The sequence below is a fragment of the Bos taurus genome, chromosome 17 (assembly GCF_002263795.3).
Source record: "Bos taurus isolate L1 Dominette 01449 registration number 42190680 breed Hereford chromosome 17, ARS-UCD2.0, whole genome shotgun sequence".
Lineage (NCBI taxonomy): Eukaryota > Metazoa > Chordata > Mammalia > Artiodactyla > Bovidae > Bos > Bos taurus.
The window spans coordinates 27,881,796-27,904,337 of NC_037344.1; positions in this window are offsets into that span (position 1 = coordinate 27,881,796).

The window sequence follows — 22,542 nt, forward strand, 5'->3', positions numbered from 1 at the left end:
TTCAAAATAAATATCATGCTGTAAGAGCATGAAGTTTAAATAATCAGTTATTCACAGGACGATGAGTGAGTGAGTGAAGTCGCTCAGTGGTGTCTGACTCTTTGCGACCCCATGGACTGTAGCCTGCCAGGCTTCTCTGTCAATGTGATTTTCCAGGCAAGAATACTGGAGTGGGTTGACATTTCCTTCTCCAGGGGATCTTTCTGGCCCAGGGATAGAACCCAGGTCTCCCACAATGCAGGCAGATTCTATTGTCAGAGCCATGAGGAAAGCCATAGGATGATGAACATTCCCCAAATAACCTCAAGATCTCTTAACAGGACTAGAAAATAATACTTTAAAATCAGATTAGCATTATTATATATCATCACTCAATAATAAAAGAAACTTGAAAGGTTTTAATGGAACTATGACATTTTCTATGTCCACCTCACAAAGACCAAAATGCCTCAGAAACAATGTATGCCATGAATGGAATAAAGGTAGACCAAGAAAAGTTATAAAGTAATTACTTTCAGTCTCCTTTCAACATAAAGGTATATAATATATATAGTACAGAAGAAAGGAATCCAAGCAAAAAAAAATTATCAATTTATTTTCCACATGTCCCAGTGTAAAGAGTTCCTAGAACTAAGTAAATATCCCCAAGCACCTGGACATCATATCCCTATTTTCATGAGTAAGATCATTCAACTACCCTTATGACATCTGATGACAAATACACACTAAGGAAACAATTTAGGAGATTTGCTAAATAATTTTTAATGTAAAATTAATCCTGATATTTTCTATCTTAAAATATTTTCCTAAGTCAATCACTTAAAAAAATGTGAGAATCAAACTCAGACAGAAAATCGAAGGGAAGAGACAGAAAGGTGAATCCAGGGCTGAGCCTGAATTATTACAACATTTGGAGGCCTGTCTGGGCAAGAGGAGCAAGGGAGAAAGAGGAGGAACCAGTGAGATGAAAGGAGAACCTGTCCTTGAAGCTGGGGAGGGAAGGAAAGAAGAGATTAAAAAAAAAGAAAAAAAGTATTAAAGGGAAAAGAATAGGCAACAGTATCTAATCCTGTTGAGTGTTTAAATAACATGGGAATGGGATGTGGCTATTGCCTCTGACACGAGGAGGCTGTTATGACATCATCAAGAGCTGTGTTGGGAATGAAGTGGAAAGATTTAGATGAGAAAAAAAAAGAGAGATGAGGTAATAGAAATGGTTGTGGAAATATCAGTAAGTTTGATAGAGAAATGGAAAAGTAATTGACAGCTTACATGGTCAGGGGAGGGTATTTTTTTTTTTTTTTTAATTAGATTCTAAGCTCTGTGATGGCCAGTGATTTTATTTTGCTTACTGCTTAATGCTCGGTGTTTAGTACACTGTCTGGCACACAGTAGATGCTCAAAGAATTTCTAGGATGAGTGAATAAAAAATATGTGGTATGAGAACTGAGTGGTATGATGATGAATAGGATCCAAAGGAGAGACAAGCTCATGGTTAGAAGGAGCAGGCAGAGCGATCTCACCTCATAGCCATGGTGCTAAGTCAAGATGTCATCCTGATTTAGTACCATGCCACGCCACAGCACCAGAAAACAGAGTGTCAAACGAACTAATTATTTCCTTCCTCTAACAAACTTCTACTTACTTCTACTTCACCTAGTTTCACACCTCGAAGAAGCCCTTCCAGATGGCTATTTGGATTTGGAATCGTCTCTTCACAACTGCTTATTATTGCTGTATTTACTTGGCTGTCATTCTAACTGGGGCGTCCCTGATGGCTCAGACAATAAAGAATCTGCCTGCAATGCCGGAGACCTGGGTTCGATCCCTGGGTCAGGAAGATCCTCTGGAGAAGGGAAAGCTTAGTCAATAAGCTCCTTGATGGTGGAGATTATACCCTATTTGACTTTTCATCCAAGTGTCTAGTAAAATGTCTGGTATAAATCAGACATCAATACACACTTGATGAATAAATAATAAATAACACTCCTACTGGCAATGCAATGTTTTTTTCAATCAGCACACATGCTAGTCTTCTTGGTGTTTCTTTTATTTCTCATTACACAGTAATCCATGGATATTAATATTTCGGTTTATTAGTTTTGTGGGTTGGTGAGCTTGACTGAGTTTCTTGTAGTTCAAGAGAATAAATAAAGTTCTTTGAGGGATAATGACAGTTTGGGAAATAAGACCCTAAGCCCAAGAGGCAGAGGCCCAACCATCTTTATTATGCACCAACTGAACCAACCTATATAGTAAAAGTAATGATTTATGATGTCATTTCATGTGTTGAATAAAAATATTTTTCTCTTTTCTTAAGAGCAACCTGAATTCTTAAAATAAAAACTTTAATTACATTTTACTTCATATCATATGGTAACATAGTTTCCTTTTACTAATTATATAAAACTAAACAATCAGACAAAAGGCATGTCACAATATAGGACAATTTTTAAACTATTTATTTAATGTCCACATTAGATTTGCCCTAATTGAATAATAATAAAAAACCTTTGATGCTAAGTTCTCATCTCTTCTCATCATTGTAGAAATTGTCACTAAATGAGTTAACTATAATTTTTTTTGACATTTATTCTTATATCCCAAGGCTTAAAGAAGCTAGTCTGTTTTGAAATATTTTTATAACTATATTCTTCTGGTCTTTCACTCCTATTAATATTCAACATGAAATATTGGTGCCTTTAAATACCAATAACTGTCCCAGTTCATCCATAATTCATAAATCCTTTTAACATGCAATCCATAGGTATTGGTATTGTCCATTGACTTTGGAATTAAAATGAGATAAAGCAGTGGCAAGCAGCACTGGAAAATAACTGTCAGTTTCTGCAATTTTAAAAAATCAACTGGTTAGATGCAGTTCATATTAGCTCCATGTCAAGGAAGAAAAGCTATTAGAAGCACCCTGTGGATCTAAATTCCATTTTATTTATTTTATTTACATTTTAACAATGTTTGATAAGCTAAAGCTCTTAAGAAATACTGTATCATTGCAAAAAGTTTTACTGAATCTTAAGAAGGAACTAGTTCTAACCATGACAAATGCCATTTTCAAAGATGAATTTTAAAAATATTTACAGCTGCCAGTCCAAATTATGACTGTGTTTATAGAAGTATGGTTATATCCCAAAGTGGAAAAACAATATGTAGGTGAAATGTCATGCCTTTCTTCAATTAATCAAAGAACATATCTAAAGATAACAGAAACAGGCATCCTCTAAGGGCCGAGATATTTCTATTAAACTTTATCTATTTCTCCGAGTAATGAATGGACTTCCCAGGTGGCCGCTAGTAATGAATGAAACTTTATTTCAATGTAAATAAAAATATTTCATTTCTAGAGATCCCTCAAGAAATCCAGTCCACTCTATTCCATATTGCACAATGCAGTGTTAACAATGGGTAACTGTATTTCAAGTACGTTCAAGCTGAACAAATGCCTTTTAAGTCAGGAAGATATCACAGTATATTCTATGACACACAGTAATTGATTGAATTATATAAATGGTGGGGCTAAATATAAAATTTGTATTTTATTCAAACTTTCATCTCAAATTCTTCAAGTGTTCAGTGTGTATTCTAAATAAACACTAGAAGCCTATCTAAAGAAAAGTTGTTTCTTTTTTTTTTTAATCACAGGGTGAGCGTGACAAACAAAAACACAAAGCCCTTTCTTCCTCACTTACTGTGCTCCAGTCACTTACTCCTGTAGCTATCCAGATTTGAAGAAGGAAGCAGAGCTGCTATGATCATTACAAAATAGAGAATGTATTTGATCTTAAATACTTGTGGGAGATGCTCAGGTCCATCCACCTGAGCATGAGCAGGTCCATGCTCAGGTCCAAATCAGCCACATTCATCCTCACCAGTACAACTTGCTCTTGTCATTCACTCTTCCTGAAACTCCTTTTTCCCAGCCCTTCCATGGCTGGCTGATGAATTCATCCAAGTCTCAACTGAAACATCATCCACTTAACAATGACTATCCAACCACCATAACTAGCAAGGTATACTCCACAGTGTGATATCCCTTTACTACATTTTACTTTCATAGGTTTTATTGCTTCTTGACATTTTCAGGTAAATTTAACAGGCAGATTGTTCATTAATTATCTACAAGCTTGATAAAGGTGTTTTGTCTGCCTTGTTCAGAACTGTTTCTCTATAGCCTAGGATAACATTTGGCACATACAAATTAGTGGTTGAATGACACAATGATTGAATGACCAGACTAGTATTAATGACCAGACTAGTATTAATAGTGACAAGAAAGATAAGGTAGAAAAAGGAGACATTACAAAGCATGTTAAAACAGGTTAAATTTAAATCAGTAGAAGACATAAAAGGAAAAGTTGAATATGACATGGAGATTTTTCAGACAAAACAGCAAAATTAATTTTGTTTTCCATGGAATGTGAGGCCCTTCATGTTCTGGTCTATGCCTCCCTCTCAGTACTTACTAAGTCTCTTGTGAGGCTGACCTCATGCCCTGGGCTCCAGTCGGAACACAGTAATTACAGTTTGGAACCACCAAACTGCTTTTCTGGAGAAGGCAATGGCACCTCACTCCAGTACTCTTGCCTGGAGAATCCCATGGACGGAGGAGCCTGGTGGGCTGCAGTCCATGGGGTCGCTAAGAGTCGGACATGACTGAGAAACTTCCCTTTCACTTTTCACTTTCATGCATTGGAGAAGGAAATGGCAACCCACTCCAGTGTTCTTGCCTGGAGAATCCCAGGGACGGTGGAGCCTGATGGGCTGCCCGTCTATGGGGTCGCACAGAGTCGGACACGACTGAAGTGACTTAACAGCAGCAGCAGCAGCAGCAGCAGCAGCAGCAAGCTGCTTTTCTTCATATCCCCTTTGTATGAAGTATTGTTATTTACCATTTTCCACATTGTTATCGACAGACTGTGCCCTAAACATTGCTAACCCTTCTCATAGTGTCTACTACCTAGTTCAACAAGCAAACACATCAGCTTGCTAATTCAAGCTTCACCATCACCTCCCGTTTGGACCTTTTCCTGCCGGTAACTGCCCTCCAACCAAGAAAACAATGCAGTCTAGTTTTTGTCTACCCACTGTCATCTGTTCAACTCCTACACTGGCATCTTTCCTGGTGTCTTCACTAATGCCCCATGCTGAACTTGTTTATACATCCACCTTGGCCAGCCAAGTGGGAATTTTTTTAATAGCAAAGGTGTCCTTTCTTCATCAAATTAGGAAGGTTGGGGACAGAATATACATTTTAAAATTAAATGATGAATCTGAATTGATCAAGTTGACTTTGAGAATTGAAAAAAAAGAGCTATAGTCAAAATAGTTATCAATTCAGTTCAGTAAATATGTGTTGATTTATCTTTGAGGCACCAAGCTCAATGTGAAGGAGACAATGATAAGGTCCCTGACCTAAGAAGTGCAAAATCCACAAAAGAAGTGATGTCTTGAAAACTAAAATTTCAACATTGAGTTATTCACATAATATGCAATTATGTCAACTTTCCATACATTAAAATATATAGATTTAAGTTTTCTAAATATAGAAGGAATAGATGAATTAATTATATATAACCAGATTACCTCAGCAACTTATATACCAGGCAAATCCCAAACTAACCTGCAGGTTTCCATTGGAATTCCAAGAATACAGTCTTTTCTTAGATTCTGCTACCTATGTATCAGAAATATAACACATAATCCAGCAATGGACTGATCAAAATATGAATAACTAAAAACATGACTTGAGAAATTGACTAAAGGTTATAGAAAAGAAAAATCAGCAAACCCCAAACTCAATTAATGGTCTGCAGTGTGTGCTCTGCCCTCCTATAAAAGATGAGCACACCTTCTGAATATTTTAGTAGTGTTCTCCTCCACAGAATCCCCCCCTCCCCTGTGTTGTAATGCATATTCAAGTTAAATCAGATCATCAATACCAGAGTCCTTGAGCATAATTGATAGGATAGCATGGAAGTAATGCTCACACAATACAAATTTACTGGTTAAATAGAGGGCACTGAAAGATAACATACCCACATCCCGGAGAAGGAGAGAGCCAAAATTAGGTAATTGAGAACAGGGAGGGCAAAATAAATGTTGAAAGTTGCCCTTAAAAAATGTAGCATAAATGTGAGTGAAAGGAGAACTTTAGCAATCTAAGATATTAGTTGTTACACACATACATTGGATTTGTATGAAAATATCATATGACTTATGTGGATGTTTTTTCAAACCATATGAACAAGTTAAGATAGTCTGAAGAAGGTCAAATGACTCCTTTTCAAGAGATCACACAGAATGACATTGACTCAGTAATTTCAACATGTCCTGATGTTGGTCTTGAGTTTTGCTGAAACTAGATCTCCCTGGTGGCCTAAAGTTGAAGGTACCTCCAAAGAATTTTTTTTATACTCACAAGTGCCAAAAGTTATAAGCTAGGATACCAGCTGACCTCCCCTGCTAGATTAGCACATATGTCTTTCAAGACAGAATCTCCTCTCGAGGATGATCTTAAAAAGAAGAGAATCAGTATAAGGAGAGTTAGTTACATAATTCGGGATGCTAATTGCATTAACTCTGGAAGATAGTAGTGCTTCTAACTCTAATGCAAGGATATACAAGTGGACAGAAGGACTCACTAACTCATTTAGAGTTTCACTCTCTCTCTCTCCCACTCAGAATTTATTTTGGAACCTTTCCCTCTTTGATTAATCCATTCAGTCTAGGCTATTTCCAACATGAATTCTGCCTTTGCTCTTTTCCTGTGTTTCCTTATTTCCAAGTTCTTGAAGGAAAGGGCTGGGGGTGGAACTTAGTATCATACCTGTGCTACCTCCATCTTCTATAATGCTCCATACTATTAATATTAAGTCAAACCACTTTCAGATTTATGATTGATGGTGGTACACAGAAGGAGACAAGGTGTTCAAGCTCCTTTATAGCCTTTTGAGAATCTCTACATTTCTATCTGTAAAGCTAAAGGTACTTGTTGAACATCTTTGTGACATTGATCTAATTAGTCTCTGAATTTTGCATGTGCATTAAACCAATAAGAATAAATGAAACAAACACTGATGTAAACCTAAAGATGTCAGTAAAACATGTGTGTATGCATGGTCAAGAGTGTCTGACTCTTTGCGACCATATGAACTATATCCAGCCATGATCGCTAGAACACTGGAGTGGGTTGCCATTTTCTCTTCTAGGGAATCTTCTCCAACCTGGGATCTCCTGAGTCTCCTGTATTGCAGGCAGATTCTTTACCTCTTGAGCCATCAGGGAAAACCCTTGCTGGTAACCTGATCCCTTGCTAATCTTTTAGATAAAGGTCATAGATAAAATCACTAATGATATCCTATGAATGAAAGTGAAAGTGTTAGTCACTCTGTCTTGTCCAGCTCTTGGCACCCTATGGACTGTAGCCTGCCAGGCTTCTCTGTCCATGGGATTTTCCAAGCAAGAATACTGGAGCGGGTAGCCATTTCCTTCTCCAGGAGATCTTCCTGCCCCAGGGATCAAATCTGGGTCTTCCACATTGCAGGCAGATTCTTTACTGCCTGAGCCACCAGGGAAGCCCAATGATATTCTATACTTTTACATAATAATCGGGGAAAGCAGAGTTTAGTTGAATTAAAAAAATGCATTTTGTGATCCTTTCACTGTTGAAATAAATCAGCATAATGTTAAATAGACTATCCCGCTCAATACATCGGCAGTAAATGTTTTCAGGATTACAGAAGTTAACATAAGCGTGTTCACATGCTCAATGATGAGAAAGACTAAAGAAAAAGTTTTTAAAACAAAAACACCAAGTGTAAGCATTTCTTTATGAAACTTAAAACTACTTTCATATCTCTAAATCATAAAATAATCATCTCAAATTTCTATGTTTTTAGAATTTACTGTCAAATTCCGTGTTTCATTTCATCTTTATCACAAAGACAGTTTAGTATCCCTATTTTCAGAGAAATACTCAAATAGATTAAGTAATTAATCAAAAATGAATCATCTAGCAGGTAACAGACTCAAACTGAAGACTGAAACCAGAACCCCTGTAAACTGAATCAAAATCTAGAGCCATTTTCACCATACCAGTAACAGTATCATTTGCTCCCTTCTGTCAGAAAGCTGTAAAACAATGTGTAAACGTTCACAGGTAGGAAAAAAGACAACTCATTCTTCTTAACCCTGTTTCAAATATATAATGCTAAAACTCATTCTAATGTTATATTCTGCTAATCATGAAATAACCAGCAGCAAACCCTCGCTATAACAGTATTAAGTAAAAAAGAAAACACTGCACTGGCAGTATTATACTACGGCCAATGTTACCAGCAAAACAAAAATCCCAAATAGATTTTTAAAAATAAGAATATGTACAAAACAGACAATGTTCTGTGCTCCGCTCTATATTTTTAAAATTGGCTGTGAGTCACAGTGAGACATACTTCATGAGCAAAAGGTCTTATTATCTGTTCCCTCAGACCTAGGCTTGGAGAATCAAAAGTAAATAAAGGCCTTGTACTTTTCATGAAGCTCCTGCAAATCTCCCCCAAAGGCTACTGGTAATGACTTCTTGTCAAAAGGAATAGAGGAAACATTTTTTCAATTCCTCTGGAAGTAGTTCTACATTGATTTCAGAGATGCAGTCATGCACCTGGCCAACTTGGCAAATGAACACATGGTGCCCTCCAGCTCTCTGGGGGCTGGAGACTTAACCGACAGCAGCAGCCCAAATTCTTCCTTGTATCCCTCAGATTTTCTAGTAGTACAATTGCAGAGAGTCCCTGTACAGGGGAAATAAGTTCAGGAGCTTTCGTTCATATATCTCAGTTCAGTTCAGCTCAGTCGCTCAGTCGTGTCCGACTCTTTGCGACCCCATGAATCACAGCACGTCAGGCCTCCCTGTCCATCACCAACTCCAGAGTTCACTCAAACTCACGTCCATCGAGTCAGTGATGCCATCCAGCCATCTCATCCTCTGTCGTCCCCTTCTCCTCCTGCCCCCAATCCCTCCCAGCATCAGAGTCTTTTCTAATGAGTCAACTCTTCGCATGAGGTGGCCAAACTATTGGATTTTCAGCTTTAGCCTCAGTCCTTCCAATGAACACCCAGGACTGATCTCCTTCAGAATGGACTGGTTGGATCTCCTTGCAGTCCAAGGGACTCTCAAGAGTCTTCTGCAACACCACAGTTCAAAAGCATCAATGCACGATACTGGATGCTTGGGGCTGGTGCACTGGGACGACCTGGAGGGACGGTATGGGGAGGGAGGAGGGAGGAGGGTTCAGGAGGGGGAGCACATGTATACCTGTGATGGATTCATTTTGATGTTTGGCAAAACTAATACAATTACGTAAAGATTAAAAATAAAAAATAAAAAAAAAAAAAAGCATCAATTCTTTGGCGCTCAGCTTTCTTCACAGTCCAACTCTCACATCCATACCTGACCACAGGAAAGACCATAGCCTTGACTAGATGGACTTTTATTGGCAAAGTAATGTCTCTGCTTCTGAATATGCTATCTAGGTTGGTCATAACTTTCCTTCCAAGGAGTAAGTGTCTTTTAAATTCATGGCTGCAATCACCATCTGCAGTGATTTTGGAGCCCAAAAAAATAAAGTCTGACACTGTTTCCACTGTTTCCCCATCTATTTCCCATGAAGTGATGGGACCAGATGCCATGATCTTCGTTTTCTGAATGTTGAGCTTTAAGCCAAGTTTTTCACTCTCCTCTTTCACCTTCATCTAGAGGCTTTTGAGTTCCTCTTCACTTTCTGCCATAAGGGTGGTGTCATCTGCATATCTGAGGTTATTGATATTTCTCCCGGCAATCTTGATTCCAACTTGTGCTTCTTTCAGCCCAGTGTTTCTCATGATGTACTCTGCATATAAGTTAAATAAGCAGGGTGACAATATCCAGCCTTGATGTACTCCTTTTCCTATTTGGAACCAGTCTGTTGTTTCATATCCAGTTCCAACTGTTGCTTCCTGACCTGCATATAGGTCTAGGTCCCAGCATTCTCACTGGAAAAATAAAAATAATGATAATACCTATTTTGTAGATTGATTAAAGTATATAATTCATTTGCATGACATAGGGTCAAGTATATAGTAAACTAGTAAATATTTGATTTTATCTTAATTAGTTTTATTTTTTATAAAACTCTCGAATACACTTCAACAATTACGCTTTGTAAGGGAATCTTATTTCCCCTGTACAGCTTTTCTTGTTTTTACTGTTTCTTAACTTGTGCTGTTTTCTTAACATATATATTTCAGGCAGGTAATTTCCATTTATGTCATTTTGAAGTCACCACCTCCTGTACAATGTTATGAAACTCTGTCTGTACGTCAGGCACTTTGTCACCAGATCCAATCCCTTGAATCTATTCATCACCTCCACTGCATAATCATAAAGGGTTTGATTTAGGTCATACCTGAATTTCCTAGTGGTTTTCCCTTCCTAACTAATAAAATAATGAATAAATATTAATTTGCTATATAGTTCTACCCTTTAGGATTAAAATAATTGTAAGGAGGCTCAAAATACTAGTATCTTTGTAGTGAGATAAATGATTTATAATTGTCATTATAAAAATAAACCTTTTGAAACATCAAAAAATAATATTTATAACATCAGGAGTAAGTTTCTTTCCTCTAAACTTATTTTCCCTATGAAATATTTGATTTTCAGTTAAGATTATGATTATTGTTCACTTAGGTAGCTAAAATATTCTCCTCATCAAGTTATTATTACTTAGGAATGAGCGTTTAGAATGACTAGTGGTTCTCTGGCAGAGAAGGCAATGACACCCCACTCCAGTACTCCTGCCTGGGAAATCCCATGGGCAGAGTACCCTGGTGGGCTGCAGTCCATGGGGTCGCGAAGAGTCGGACACAACTGAGGGACTTCACTTTCACTTTTCACTTTCATGCATTGGAGAAGGAAATGGCAACCTGCTCCAGTGTTCTTGCCTGGAGAATCTCAGGGATGGAGGAGCCTGGTGGGCTTCGGTCTCTGGGGTCACATGCAGTCGGACACGACTGAAGCGACTTAGCAGCAGCAGCAGCAGTGGTTCTCTGGAGTCTTCCAAGACAATTCATCACCCATCCTGAGAAAACAGACAGTGAACTCCAGACCTATTGTTTCATGCGGGTGTCAGCCCCTTCCTGTGAACTATGAGCTAGAGTGGATGTAGGACCAGCTCTGAATTACTATCCTATGTCTTATGATTACAGAGAGAAAGAGTCTTCTCATGGCCTAGACATGCATGTCAAATGTGATAGCCAATAGCCACATGTTTCTATTTAAATGTTTCCGTTAATTTAAATTAAATACAATTTCAAGCCTATGCTTGATGAACTTTGTGTTTTTTTTGAATAAAATGAGTATTATCTAGATGTTAGCTAGTACTCTACACATGTCTGTTGATCAAGCATATTAATTGTGTTATTCAAATCTTCTATAGTTTGAGAAATGTAAAGACAACAATTGAAGGTTATCCTTCTTCAAGGTTAATTTGGTCAAAATACAAAATATTTTTGTAAACAGAAAGTATTTTTGTAAATTCTACACAAATGACGGAAGCATTGTAAGATTGGCTGTTGATATTTTATTTCAGCTAAAACTTAAATACATTTCCTCAGTTGCACTAGCTACATTTTAACACTAATTACTCTTCTTGTTCTTACTTATGTTCACATAATTTCCTTCTCAAACTGGTCTTGATTACTTATTTGTTGTGTTGTTACTTGTAACTAAATGACTGTATGTCAATGAATATTATTTCCACTTGTGAAAGAATGGCAGAAATATGCTTTATATATGGGTTGATGTGATCCAGAGGGAAATATTTGGTTATTTCATTCATATGCTGTCGTATTGATAGTAAAACTTTTTCTCACCCTACTCTGTATTTGGATACACTATGGTGCCTCCAAACTCCAGTGAATGAATTTCATTTCATTTGGAGATAATTTATAATATCACTACACTAAACCACCTATTTAAAATTTCAAACTTTCCCCCTGAAATATCTGTCTTATAGGTTCATAAGAGTTCACTTACAATGCTTAATATTAATATCTTGTCCTTCCCGTATCTCTTATTATTTGTAATTACCAAGAGAATCCATAGGTTGTAAGACTTTAGAGAATAGTGCATTTGATACATACCAAGCAAATACGCCTCCCTAAATTCTGATGATAAAAGGAATCCTAGAGGAAGGGTTGCATTAAATGTTCTGATGATATTCTGCTTGCCAAAGAGAGCCAGCTGTTTATACTTGGCAGCATACTGCAACAGAATTATCTCATTTGCAAATCTTGGGATATGGAGATGCAGATAAATGTTAGCACGATAAACTAACAAATGTAGAATGAGTTGTATTCTGAATATTTGGAGGAAGACTTCATATTTCATATTTGTACATATGGAGCTTTGAAAACTTATTCATAAACATGCCATCTGAACAACATGGCACATAAGGCATTTTTAGTATGGCCAAAGCTGTATTAAGATCCTTCCTTACATATTATACAAACAAATACTTTAACATTCCACTTGTATAAAATGTTAATGAGAAAGGTGTTTAGCAGTAGAAACAGAAGTGTGTCTGATGTGTTTTCATAATAAAATGAGTATTTTCTGCCAATCAAGTACGTAAAGATATTACTTTCTTAGTCACAAAAGGTCGTCAATCAGCAGGTAAGTACTTTCTTAGAATTTCTTTTGTAAATTCACTTGGTTCACACATTCACATCTTAGCCATCACAAAATAATAAGCTCAGTATTTAAAAGGAAAAAGTATTCATAAGAGATTTATTTATGGATCTAAAAACACATGTCAGGAATTCAAAGGATTAGGTGATAACAAATTTTTAAAACACTAGATTCTATTTTAGCCCAAGCATTTTTTTTTTCTACTTGTGAGAAGAAAACCTTTCATTCATAGTAAAAAAACAAAAAACAAACAAAAAAACTTTTACTTTTCTTTGACTGGAAAGAAATTTATCCTTCATAACTAATAGCTAAGCAAGGTGACTATCATCTTTTCTCTTTTCCCTTTAGGTGATGATAACCTATTTGCTTCCCAATCTGTTAATTCATTCTTCTTTCTGCAGCTAGAATGATCTTTTGAAAATACAGGTCTAATCACATAGAACTCTTAAATAATACACTATATTTATCTATTGTCCATAAGAAAAACATCCAAACCTTTAACCTTTAACATGGTCTACAAAATACTGCTTGATTGATCATTTCTGCCTCTAAGACTGCACGACACTGCTGTGGGGTCTCACAGGGCACCTAATACACGGAGGCACTACATGAATATTGAATGACTGGAAACAACAGTACAACTTTTTTTTTCCCTCAGATACAAAGCATCCAAAGACAAGAGATGGATGAAATATGTACCTGTATATAAAATAAGAACACATCCCCTCACTCTCTATCTCCTGATTCTGTTTCACTTTTACATCATAAATAATACCTGATCCATATTTCATTTCTGTACACAAACTTCATAATGGCAAAGATGCTGTCTGGCTCCTAATGTTGTCCGGCACTGTTATAGCCCATAATAACTTAAAAAGAATTTGAGATCTTATGAGCATATGATAAATTTCTGTTAAATTAGCAACTGAAGGAAAAACTCTGCCCTTAAGCAGTTCCTTGGGTTATCAGTTAGGTGGTCAGAAACTTTTTCCAAGGCCACTGCTCCTTCAGTCATTATCCTCCTCCCCATCTACCATTCTCCTCTCAAAGGTACCTTCTGAGATATTCATTTATTTATTCACTGAAAAGATCCTTTTGTTCTTTCCTCGGTTAAAAAAAAATTCACTGGCACTCCTTGTTTCATGAAAAAGTTCAAAATATTTAGCAAAAACACAGACTGTGTCCCTTGCTGACATCTCTAGCACTAATTCCACATGACTTCGGTGCACACTCTGCGTGTTACAGCCAGGCTGACCATCTCTCAGTTCCTTGGGCCTTCCATACTCTCTCTCACTCACTGGTATGTCTTTGCATAAACTGGTTCCTCTGGCCAGGACACTCTTTCCCTGTGAAGGCTTTTTCACCTGGATAAATTCTTAATTTTCCTACAGGTTTGTGCTTTAGAAGTAACTTCCTCTGGGAAAGCTTTTCCAAACTTCAAACACAAGGGGAAGTACCCCTGTTTTGTTTCCCTGTAATTCTTTCAACTTTCCATGTTACATTGTACTTACCCTCCTCCTTTTGCTAGTTCACTTGTCTGGGTCTCCCATAGACAGAAAGAGCCTTTGATAGCAGAGGTGATCACTGTTCACACACGGTGGTTGTGCTAGAAACAGTATTTGCCGAATGAGGACTTGGAGGCAAATATCTCATAATTCTAAGTCAGTTCCAAATCTCAGGCAGAATTTTTTTAGATTAAGACTGAATATTTTTTCCCTTAGGACCGCCAAAGTACCAGGGATGTTATAAGGGCTTACAAGTTACCACAAAGAGAGAGAGTCATAACTGATCATTTGATTGACTTGTATTGACCAATGTATAAAGATGTTCGGCTTAAATTGGACAACAAACAGACACTGTCCAGAAAGGAAACTGAGCTTTTCCCAGTAAATTTCTTAAGAAGGCCGACTCTTCTTAAATCACACACCCAGCTCTCTGCAGAGTATTCTATCCAAAATTCAATGTCACTTTTCTTACACCTATAAAAGCTGCAAAAACTGCCATGAGAAGCAAGCAAATGTAGGGCAACTCAAGAAAAATAGAGGAAAGAACTTGTAGCAGTAATTTACTGTTTAGCCTTTGATTTTCTAGATAGTATTATCAGAATCAACTCTTGGAATCAGCTCTTAGATCTCACCATAACTCCTATTATATTGACATGTAATGTTGCTTCTAAGATGGCAACATTATACACATGTCAGAATGAGTAAAAATAGAATATTAACATATCAAAATCTCTCCTTAAACAGCACAAAACAAAGCTAAATTCTACCCTCTCCTTTTTAAGATTATGTAGACAACCTGATATGACATTGAGAGAAGCTGCCTAGTTTTCTCTACTACAGCAGCAATGGGAAGGCAAGTCTCCTCCTCTAATCTGGCAATAACAATATATTATCATAGGTCAAGACTTGCCTTAGGAAGCAATTGGAAATGTGGAAAAATTCCTGAGAGAAAGAACACATCAACTCAGCCAAAACTCAAATATCCATTATAACATAGATGTATATAAATTTCCATGAAGACACAATCTAATTCTCAAACACATTTTTAGTTTGGGGAGTGTTTCTTGTCTCTCCTAACTTCAATTTCTTCATGAAAATGAGGATAATAATGTCTGCCTCTTTGATTCATTGTAGAAGTTCAATCAGGTAGGAAACATAAAGCACTTAGCACATTATTGGAACATAGTAATTCAGCAATAATTGGTTAACATGCTGTTTAGATTTTTTTTATGGTTTTCCAATCAAACATGCTAAAATTTCATTTAAAATATAACTCTTGACTTCTCGCCCCCACCACCCTTTGGTCCTAGCTGTATGAGAAGGCTGCAGGGAAGAATGCATTAAGGAAGGAATGAGAGTGTGTGGAACAAGGGTGGAAGAATTATGGGGAGCCCAGTATGACTTTTATACATTCAAGATCTGACCTCGTGGCCTTGGAAAAGTTAATGTTTTCCTTTAAGAAGTTGACACCAGAATGAGGAAACTTTTAAAGAAGTAATTTTCCAGCAATTGAGGCAACAGACTATATGAAGGGCTTGCTGTTTTTAAAAAGTGTAAATTTCTGAGCTATCTAAAGAAACAGCTTTATTTGGCTAACAAGTATTTTCCATAATTTGTAATGAAGATTAAGGTAGATAATATGTGAAGCTCTGCGTAGCTAGTCTCCAAGGACAGTGCCCCAAATGAACCATCCCTCCCATTAGTGACACTCATATAGTCACCTGTCATTGACTGTAAACTGACTACGACTCACTCTTGACTATCTGAATGCAGAGAAGGTGATTCTGTGGTCAAAATGAGCAGAAGTTGGATCAGAAGTCTTGCAGTTTAGGCTTAGCCTTTTGGAACACTCATTCTTGGAGTGCTTCTTCTTGGAAAACTAGACCAATGCAATAAAGCCCAAGCCACATGAAGAGGCCAATGAAGACACTCAAGTTGCAATTCCAGCCAACTTTTAAACCATGAACCACCAGTCTTGTGAATAAGCAGTCTTAGAAGCCCAATTCAGTTGAGCATTCATTATTTTGACTGGAGAACCAATCAGTATTTGACTGTAACTATGTGAGGTGTCCCAAATAGGAATTGCCCAGCTAAGCCCTGAAAGAATTCTTAGAACCAAGTAAAATAATAATAGATTATTATTTAAATATCCTGAGTTTGGAGATTTTTTTAATGTAGTAAAAAATAACAGGAACAAATGCCAACCAAAATTCTTGACATAGTGTGTAAGATATAAATAAAGTAAGTTTTGTTGGTTGAATCAGAGATTTATTAGAATTTTTAATTTTGAATCAACTTTTATCCAGAAGATGTAAAAAGCTTGGTAGATATTGGTGATATGGTATCACAGCAATCCAGGATGAATACATTTTAACTTCTCTAAAATTAAAATGCATCTTACAATCAATAAAATTGTATAATTGGCATTATTTTTTTTTCTTTCTTAGAAGTACTGCAAAAAATCATCTTATAGTTGATGGCATCTTAGATATAAAATATAGTATACTGGATCAATAGCATAAAAGATTCCCATTTGGGTCAATGTCCTCAGAATTTTCTGGAGCATTATTTTCAGTCCTTGCTAAATCAACAGGGTATCCTTAGGACAGGGTCCAGGTATTTGTATCTAAACAAGCTTTCCACATAACTTTTTATATAACAATGTCTGAAAAACACTGATCCAGGGAGCAAAATTTATACTAGTTTTAAAAACTACGTGACTGTTTATTTTAGCTCTGCAGTTATATAAGTTTATTAAGTTAGTTGGCATCTTGAATTGAGTGATTCAATGAAGAGATATAAAAACAGTCCATAGTTTATTTTGAAAACTCCTTAAGGTGTAATTTCCGTTATATTGCTCAATGACATAGTCATTTTAGAAATTATAATAATGACCCCTTCCTTCTTGCTACATAGTTTTTTTTAATCTGTTATTGTTGCTTGAGTTGCTCAGTTGCTTCTGACATCTATTCTAAGCTACTCAAATATGTATGTTATATTGTTTCAACACTGACTTCAGTTTTAGAAGATTTACATATTATAATTAGTGATGTCATATTTTAATGAATTACCTTACCTGGAGAGAACATGAAAATAATTCTTAAATTGAGATGCACAATACTCTAAAATTTGGTATAAAACTGCACAAACATGCTTTTTCAGTATTTAAAATTTTCCTTCTATGTTTGAATTGCATAGGGAAGTATACATGTTTTGCAAACATGAAACAGTTTACCTCCAGACATATTTCTCTATTGCTTAGCTCTTTAACTCTCATTCCCTAGAAATGCAAAGATTGTTGAGTCAATTGTGAAATTAAATTTGACATTTCACACCCTGGTAGTCATGTTGCTAGTTATCCATGACTTCTTTTTGTACATTAATGTGCAGCTTGGAGGCAAATACTATGAAGATGCTGTAGCCTTCAGTAACTTTGGTAGTCAAACGTTCCATTTGGTGAATAATTAAAACCACTGAAATAGCTTTATAGAATTGCAGTCATCTTGTTCCATCTCAAGCAAAATATGTTTTCCAAAATTTTATTTTTTGAATAGTTTGCTTAAATTCTAACTTTGAGAACATGGGGACAAAAATATATGTCAATAAAACTGTAGAGCATGAATGCTGCTTCGTATGGTGGCAGAAAAGGAAAGCAGATTGCATAACAATTATCTTTACCTTATGGCATTGTACACAGAGCTGCATTTTGTATGGCAATTCAAATTCAATAGTTATTCAACAAATGTTTATTCAGTAAGCTCTGTAAATAGAATAAAATTCTATGTAGGTATGAATATGCTGCAACAGAATCTGCTTATGGTAATATTTTGGAAGTTGAATTTGCAATTTCGTTTTTAATTGGAACCACTTTCAATAAGAAACAAAGGAAGAAAGTTCACAGTAGAAAAAACATGTATATCCAGTAATCAAAGTTCATTTGAATTACACTAAAATATACATTTTAGTGTATATTTGAATATTTAGAATATTTGTGATTTTTGTATGAGCATTAACATGTTATTTATTACAAATAGCCACTATCCTTTTCTAACTGTGAATCTGAATGCTACTGTTCTTTCCAAAAACTATTTTTGTAAGCAGCAGATGACAGATGAAATTCTTCCATTCATCTGACTTTAGGTAAAATAATTTTTTTTTGCATTTTTCACATTATATGAGAGATACTATCTACTAAACTAATGCCTTTCCAAATCAAAGGAATTTCCTTTGATGATGACCAACATAAACTTCTAATTATTTGAACTGCCACAGCCTAAGAAAAACACCTACCAGGAGTATTGAGTTGGGACAATAAAAATGCCCCCAAAATTGAGACAAATGACTAACAATATCTGATAAAGGAACATTTCAATCTTTTGGGTCATAAAATATCAACATAACAACTTTTGGAATGACTAAACTCTTCCTATCATAAAACAATATGTTCAATCATATTCTTCATTTCTTTGAAAGTGAAAGTGTAAGTCATTCGGTCATGTCCAGCTCTTTTGTGATCCCATGGACTGCAGCCCACCAGGCTCCTCTGTCCATGGAATTCTCCAGGCAAGAATATTGGAGTGGGTAGCCACTCCCTTCTCCAGGTAGTTTTTTTTTTTTTTCTTCCTCTCATACAAGAAGGAGCATATGGATTACTGGTTCTAATGGTAGTGGTTGTACCAACAGTTATAATAATAATATTCAGAACAAGCACTCAATATTGTCAGGCCACTGTAGGAATTATACGCCAAGTAGAAAAGTAAAGGGAAGAGGATGAGATATTGTGATTCACAGTCAAGTGAGTGAGGAATACAGGAGTCAGAATCAAAGTGCTAAGAAAGAGAGTAGTTAGGGAAATAGTCTGAAATAAAAGTATTCACATTTTAGGACCTCAGATTCTCAGCCAATTTACCAGATAAAGTTTACAGGTATCTATAAATAGCATATATCTCAATTTAACCAAAATAAATAAATCAAAGTAAATAAACCAAAGCAGATGAATGTGGTCCACAAATGTTTAACTCTCAAGGATCTAACACCTGATCAATAGTAGAAGAGGTCAAAGAAAACCAAAAAAAAAAAAAAAAAGGGTCAGGTAAAGAAGAGAATCAAGAGTATAACTTTTTGCAAATGCTTGACTCACAAGATAATGTATATTTTCAGTTCAAAAAACATGATTCAGTAAGATGTGTCCAAACAAGCTAAATTATTGAAGAGAACTGCAAAGTCTGCATATGAAAAGATACACATGAACCTTGAAAATGCTTTTGTTGCATTATTTAGAATAGTTATAAATGTCAGGTTACTGCTAGTGGTACTGTTCTTAAGAGTGGCATTTGCAAAATAATGTTTGCCAAAGTTCATGTGGCTCTTCCTTTGAAAATCATAGGCAAACTTCTTTTTAGACAAAATTATATGTTCCATGGTGAAATATAACTGATACTAGTATAACCATTATTTTTGTTGTTCTTACATAATAGGCTTGAATTAGTATATGTCTATGATGTCTTAAATACATATTTCAGATTTTTATGACCAATATGATTGTCTCATAAGGAAATTAATTACTTTAGCTGTTTGACAGGCTATCAAAAGTCACTTGAAGTGTTCATGAGTATCCCATTAAACATTCAAAAAGGTCATTGTTCAAAGTTTATTAATTTTCTTTCTATATTGAAATAATGCTTCAGGTACATTTAATATGTTCTACATTCCTTATTCTACAATTCATGGACAAAATAATGTTAGTAACTAACCCATTGATTATCACTGTTATTATTTTGTAGTTTATACTGGATAAGACATTTAAGAAAATATATTCAAGAAGCATATTTTAATATAATTTCATTTTTAAAAATGAAAATGAGGAATAAAAATCCTGCATGATAAAATGAGTCTATGTTATTGGAAGGGATGAGAATGTGAAGTAATATATAGTAATTGAATGAGTGAGTTCAAATAAACAGAAATAGTGGTGCCAGATTTGAATATTCATTAATAAAGGATATGCTGAAAAAGAGACTAAATCTATAAAATTTGCAAACACTGATATTTTTACACTCATGAAAATTGAGTGCATTTTAAAGTGATATTGTTTAAAGAATTGATGCTTTTGAACTGTGGTGTTGGAGAAGACTCTTGAGAGTCCCTTAGACTGCAAGGAGATCCAACCAGTCCATTCTAAAGGAAATCAGTCCTGGGTGTTCATTGGAAGAACTGAGGCTAAAGCTGAAACTCCAGTACTTTGGCCACCTCATGTGAACAGTTGACTCATTGAAAAAGACTCTGATGCTGGGAGGGATTGGGGGCAGGAAGAGAAGGGGACGACAGAGGGTGAGATGGCTGGATGGCATCACCGACTCAGTGGACATGAGTTTGAGTGAACTCCGAGAGTTGGTGATGGACAGGGAGGCCTGGTGTGCTGTGATTCATGGGGTCGCAAAGAGTCGGACACGACTGAGCGACTGAACTGAACTGAAAGTGATATTGTATAGGACATTAATGCTATGAGTTTTGTTTTTATAAAAGTCAAACTTATAATAAAATTTTTAGATAATTATGAATTCCCATCCACTTGTAAGGAAGAACGCTAAGAGCTCCTTTTTACCTTTATGTATTTCCTGCCAAAGGTAACATCTTGCAAAACTATAGTATAATATTATAATTGGGATATTGACATTGAAACAGTCAAGATACAGAGCATTTGTGTCACCACAAGGCTCTCTGATGGTTCCCTTTTATAGTCACACCCACATTCCTGTCACCAATCATCTCCCCTTCCTGTCTTCTTATTTCCTGGCATCCACTAATCTGTTCTCCATTTTTATGATTTTTTCATTCCCAAGTGTTAGGTAATCATCCTGAATGTAACCTTTGGGGACTGGTTTTATTTCACTCAGCAAAATTTCAAGACTCATTGAAATTATTATATTTAATCAATGTTCTCATATGTTTCTTGCTGAGAAATATTCCAAGTATGGATGTATCACAGTCTATTCAAGTATTGGAAGACATTTACATTGTTTCCAGTTTTGGCTATTATGAATAAAAGGACTATAAGCATTTCTGCAGAAGTTTTTGTAGGACCCTAAGTTTAAATTTATCTGGGATAAACGCCCAGGAGGAAAACTGCTGGGTAACATGGAAGATACATAGTTAGTTTTTAAAGAAACTTCCTGGCTGGCTTTCAGAGGGACTCTTCCATTATATAGTCTCACCAGTAATGTTGAATGATCGTTCAGTTTCTCCACATCCTCACCACTATTTGATGCTATCATCATTTTTTAAGCCAGTCTAATATGTATGTGGGCTTCCCAGGTGGCTCAGTGGTAAACCACCTGCCAATGCAGGAGAGGTGGGTTTGATCCCTGAGTCTGGAAGATTTCCTGAAGAAGGAAACAGCAACCCACCCCAGTATTCTTGCCTGGGCAATCCCATATATATAAGCATATCTCACTGTGGTTTTAAACTGCATTTCCCTAATAGCTACTGATGTTTTAAGGTCTTTTGTGTCAATTTGAAATATTTGTCCTCTTCAATGAAATGTTTATATCTGTCCATTTTCTAACTAGGTTGTTTGATTTTTAAATGTTCAATTTAGAGGATACTTTACACAGACTACACAGACTTTACAAAGACTTTACACAGTTTTTCATTTAATATGTGACTACCTTTCACAATCTATACTGTATTTGTTCAATTTGTCTTCTACCTTTCACAATCTATACTGTATTTGTTCAATTTGTTTTCTCCCTGTTAGAATGTAAACACCATGAATAATCAGGTATTGGGGTTTTGGTCTGTTGTTACAGCCCCAACAACTAGATTGGGATTTTGCATAAAGCAAATACTTATTAAATATTTGTTAAATGGATGAATAAAATTAACAAGATAGTTGACTGATGTCCATGGTAGTTTATGTAAAATAAATGTAAAAGAAAGTGGTAGTGGGTAAAAAGGTGTGATGCTGTAGCATTAAATCATTAAATAACACAGCTTCATTTGTAAATTTGAACATATCCTTTAAAAAATTGCTATTTTTTCAATTATTTTAAACTGGAAGTGACTATATCTGTTTACCATTAAATTTTATAATTATTTATCTAAGTCTTCAAATATAGTGTGTTAGTTACATAAAAAGAACACTAAAACTATCTAATATTCTGAAAAGATAATTTTTACTTCAAATGCAGTTTTTATTTACATTATATCTCAGAAATATTTCAAGAAAATAAGAATACTGATTGTAATAGTTACATGCTCAAAATACTTAACTACACTACCAAATTTTGAATT